We start from the raw sequence: 5443 nt of genomic DNA, 5'->3' as shown, positions 1-5443 counted from the left end.
GACAGTAACCCAGCATAGAACTGGGAAAATGAACAGCAGACCCCAAACTTATCTAAAGGAATATTGACAACTGATTGCCGCTAGATGAGGAACAGCTGACCCTCCAAAAACAAAGACCTCTAGATAGGCTGACTAGATTTCTCAGAAGGGCAAGTAGTGGGGAAGGGCTGGGGGTGCCGACAACACAGCAGACAGTAGCAGGGATATCAGAGTATAAGGGCTCTAGTGGGGGTAGGGAGGCTACGGGAGGGTGTCATCTGGGAAGTGGGTGTATAGTTGAATAAGATGGTGTGGGATGTTCTGTGTGATATACACACACACACACAAAAAAACAAATTTAAAAAAATGTATTATATTTGAGGAGGAAGCACGGAAATTTATGTCATGCTAATTAGTAGAGGTGATAAACATTACCATTGAAATCTACCCAATGACTTTATAGACATACACAGGCACCAAGGATCCAATTAACCGACTGTGACTAGTAATAATCAGATATATAGAGATTAGAAATGCATGTGCAAACATCTAAGTGTTAATTGCATTAAAAATGAATTTTTCTGTATGAAACTGTGTATTTTAATAATGAAATAGAAATTTTTTTAAAGATTAAAACCTCAATTTTATGTCTTATAGGGTTTATACTGAGAAAAATATTGTATATGTATTAATTCAACTGTAAACCTAAAAATTTACAGCCAATTTTGAAAGAGATGTATTCTTGCTCTGGAGTGTGTAACTGAATATGTTAAAGCTATAGTGAAATGCTTCTTCTAGTCATGTAATTATTAAAAATAAAAAATGACTAAAAAAATAATTATTCTTCAAAGCATAAAAATTTGCTCCTTAATAATTAGTAGATGTGAAAAACATTACCATCGAAATCTACCTGATGACTTTATATCCATGCTCTGATGCCAAGAAGCTCAGAAAGTAACCGACTGTGACTAGTAATAATCAGATATATAGAGATTAGAAACGCATGTGCAAACATCTCAGTGTCAATTGCATTAAAAATAAATTTTTCTCTATGAAATGGAGATTTTTTTAAAGGTTAAAACCTCATTTAATTTTATGTCTTATAGGGTTTATACTGAGCACAATATTGTATAACTGTAATAATTCAACTGTAAACCTAAAAATTTACAGCCAATTTTGAAAGAGATGCATATAAGCTCAGGAAAATGTTATTGAATATGTCAATGCTGTTGTAATGAAATGCTTCTAAGTATGTGGTTATTAAATAAATAATTTTTTAAAAAAGAACACTTAACTAAAAAAGCAAAGATAGGGGCCAGATGACTCATCATGTAAGGATCTGAATTCCATACCCAGAACCCACATGATGGAAAGAGGTAACTGACTTCCACAAGGTAACCTCTGACGTCCACTCACACACTGTGGCAGGTGCCCCTCCCCCAATACATACACAATAAACAAAGATTTTTTTTTTCTTGGTCTTTTTGAGACAGGGTCTCCTTGTAGCCCCAGCTGTCCAGGAACTCACTAGGTAGACCAGGCTGGCCTTGAACTCACAGAGATCCGCCTGCCTCTGCCTCCCAAGTGCTGGGATTAAAGGCATGTGCCACCATGCCCAGCCAACATAATGTGTTTTAAAACTAAAAGGAAAGATGGTAATTTACTTTATATTTAGTGGAAAAATGCTTGAAGCTTTCTTGCTAAAGTAAGTCCCCTGCTTTGTAACACTGTGTTAGAAATGTTAGCCGATATGTTTAGATCATGGCTAGAAGCAAGTGAATTGAAAAAAGAGGTTGAATTGTTGTTACTGACAGATTGTATAATTTTATATCTGCAAAACTCATTCAAGGGGAAGTTCCATTAAACAATACGAGTTTAGAAATTAGAATTTAGTAGCAAAGTAGAATAACAGCAGTCAAAAACCAGCAGTAGGAAATTATGAAGAGGCATCACTTATGTCAAACATCAAGTCAAAAATCATGCTTAAACTTAATGCTAACTGGTTATATAAATAATGGTATAAATACACAAGGCTGCAAAAATGTACTTAAATAAATAGACCATATGATACAATCCTTATGTTACATGGACTTCTTGTTTTTCTTTTAGGGATCTAGGGTGCAAGGCTCAAAATTCATGGCTTCATACATGCTAGACTCCAATTCTTGAGGTGGACTTTTTAAATATAAGCATTTCCTTTTTTTTAAACAGTTATTTATTTACTTATTGTGCTGGATAGCTTCAGTTGTCAACTTGAAACAGAGAATCAGAAACAGAATCTCAGAGAATCTCAGTTGAGGAATTTTCTCCAATGGATTGAGCATGCCTCTGAGGCATTGTCTTGATTGCTGAGTGATGTGGGAGGGCTCAACTCACTGTGCCGCCCCTGGGCAGGTGATCCTGGGTTGTATAAGAAAACAGGCTGGGCACAGGCCAGAGTAACAAGCCAGTAAGTAGCATCCTCTTTGGTCTCTGCTTCAGCTTCTGCCTCTGGATTCCTGCCTCTGAGTTTCTGCCCTGACTTCCTTCAGTGATGGACTGTAACCAGGTAAGTGGAAACAAACTCTTTTCTCCCCAAGCTGCTTTTGGTCATGGAGTTTATCACAGCAAAAGTGAAGCAAACTAAGACACTTATTTGTTGTGTGTGTGTGTGTGTGTGTGTGTGTGTGTGTGTGTGCATGCATGTGCCCTCTTGCACCACAGCACAGGTGTGGAGTTCAGAGGAAAACTTGTGGAGTCAGTTCTTTCCTTTGTTTTTTATTTAAATATTTTATTTTATTATTTTAAAAATTTTTATATGTTACGCCTGCATGTATGTAAGTGCACCTGTGTTGTGCAAAGCCCAAGGAGGTCAGAAGAGGGCATCAGAGTCCCCTGGACCTGGAGTTGAGGGCAGTTGTTAGCTGCCATATGGGTGCTGGGAACTGAACCCAGGTCCTCTGCAAGAGCAGCCAATGTTCTTAAGTGCTGAGCCATTTCTCTAGTCCCAGTTCTTTCCTTTCACCATGCAGGTTCTGGGGTGTGAATTCAGGTAGTCAGATTTGGCAGAAAATGCCTTTATCCACGTGGAGCCTGAGATGGACTTCAAGAAAAAAATGTTTAACTTGGCATGGTGACACATGCCTTTAATTCCAGGACTTGGGAGGCAGAGACAGGTGGATTTCTGTGAGTTCTAGGCCATCCTGGTCTACGTAGCAAGTTCTAGGCAAGCTGGAGCTACAGAGAGACCCTGTCTCAAAAAATAAAAAAACACAAAAAAGAAGTGTTTATTTTTATTTTTAACTATGTTTATGTGTATAAGAATGTGCACCTGAGTGCAGGTGCCCTGGAGACCAATGGCTCAGATACTGCTGGAGCTGGAATTACAGGAGGTTGTGACCCAACTGACATGTGTTCTGGGAATAGAACTTGGGTCCTCTGCAAGAATGGTAGGCATTTTAATTGCTGAACCATCTCTCCAGCCCCTTGAGATGGACTTTTTTTGAGACAGGGTCTCACTGTGTAGCTCTGGCTGACCTGGAACTCATTGTGTAGATCAGGCAGGCCTTGAAATGATAAAGATCCACCTGCCTTTGCCTCCTGAGTCCTGGGATTAAAGGCACGTGCCATCACACCTGGCATGAGATGAATTTTTTAAAAATAATATTTTACCCAGAACACCAAGAAGCCCCTCTTTCACCATTTTGTGTGGCTGTTGGGAGGAAACAGGATCTGTATTTGAGTGTGGACTTTGCGGAGCAGCCATAAACATGGGATACTTACTCTTCTGTAACTAAACCTCTAACCTATGCCCTGTTAAAAGACAATAATACTAAATAAAATAAAATATTTTATTATTTATTAAATTTTGTATATACATATGGGTGTGTGTGTTTGTGCACATGAATGTAGTGTTGGAGTTCCATGCTGCTGTGAGCCACCTGACATGGTGCAGAGAATTGAACTAGGGTCCTCTGGAAGAGCAGTACACACTCTTAACCACTGAGCTATCTCTTCTGCATATAGTGGAGATGGTTAGTATAGGTGACTATATAAAGATAAAGAAGCTGGGCTAGGGAGGCGTTCAGTGGATAAAATGGTCTCACCCAAGAGTTAGGACTGGGGTGCAGATCTCCAGAATCCACATAAACCCAGATGGGAGGTGGCAGCAGGCATCTGTAATCCCAGTACACCTACTTCCAGATTGAAGGCAGAGAAAGGAAACTCCTCAGAAATGTGCAGGCCAGCTAGGGAGACAGTGCCGGAAACAAGGTGGAAGGTAAGGGTTGACACCTGAGATTGTCCTCTGATCACCACATGTGCTGTGGCATGCATACCTGCACTCACACTTACATATATGCTGCACACACACCATGCACCCACAGATAAGAAAAAATTTAAAAAGGGAACAGCTTTGAGCCATTAAAAAAAGTCATTTGTAGAACAGAAGGGTCAGGCGAAAAACTTGGTAACATTTGCAACCTAGTATCTGTAATGTATGAAGAATCGCCTAAAAAAAGAAAAAGATGAGGCCAACTCTGGAAAATAAGTAGAAATATGGAGAACATTTTCGCCGAAAAGATATGCAATTATTTCTTAAAGTTGTTAAAAGATGCTCAGATTTACTCTTGATTATAGAGTTACCAAACCACCATAAGCAACCCTTTGTCATCTGTCACATGAGTGACAGTGCAAAGCAGAAGGCTTGCTTAAGGAGGCTGCAGGAAGATAAAGGCATCCCAGACCAGCTGGAAGCAAATTGAGCCCGCCCGGTGAAAGGGACCGACTCTGGCAATGTCTAACAGCATGTTTAAAAAAGATGAATGCTGCCAGGCTTGGTGGCACACGCCTTTAGTCCCAGCACTCGGGAGGCAGAGGCAGGAGGATCTCTGTGAGTTCAAGGCCAGCCAGCTCTACATAGTGAGTTCCAGGACAGCTGGGGCTACAAGGAGACCCTGTCTCAAAAAGACCGGAAAAAAAAAAAAAAGGATGAATGCTTAAGGCTGCTAAACACTATCCTGTTTGTGATAACAAACTTGTGAACCCTCAAATACTGCTCCAGTTACTGAAGCCATGCCCCGGCCCACGGGGTCTGCAACGGGGTACCTGGATTGGGGGGTGGGGATGAAAATGAGGCAAGGACAAGAGAAATGGAGACAAGACAGGATTCTGATCAAGTCTCGTTTATTGAAGCACAAGCAAGAATTTTGTAAAGAATGAGAACAAAGGAACACAGACTGCAAACCAATACATTAGTCAGAGCATGAGGGCCCCGACGCACATTAAGGGAGGAATCTCTGATTATAGAAGAATAGAACCGTATGCTGGAAAGGAGAGCAAGGCCGTGGGCCAAGGCTATCTAGCAAGGCTATCTGGCCCCGGCTTCAAGCCAAGGTTTTGGGCCAAGGTTGTAAGCCCTGGCTGCGAGCCAAGGCCATGGACCCCGGCCGCCTGCCAGAGTTTCCAGGCCAAGGCTGCGGGCAGA

Source organism: Nannospalax galili, unplaced genomic scaffold (genome assembly GCF_000622305.1).
Source record: "Nannospalax galili isolate Female #2095 unplaced genomic scaffold, S.galili_v1.0 scaffold72, whole genome shotgun sequence".
NCBI classification, from domain to species: Eukaryota; Metazoa; Chordata; class Mammalia; order Rodentia; family Spalacidae; genus Nannospalax; species Nannospalax galili.
The sequence above is the reverse complement of the archived record's forward strand: the minus strand, read 5'-3'. Positions refer to the sequence as shown.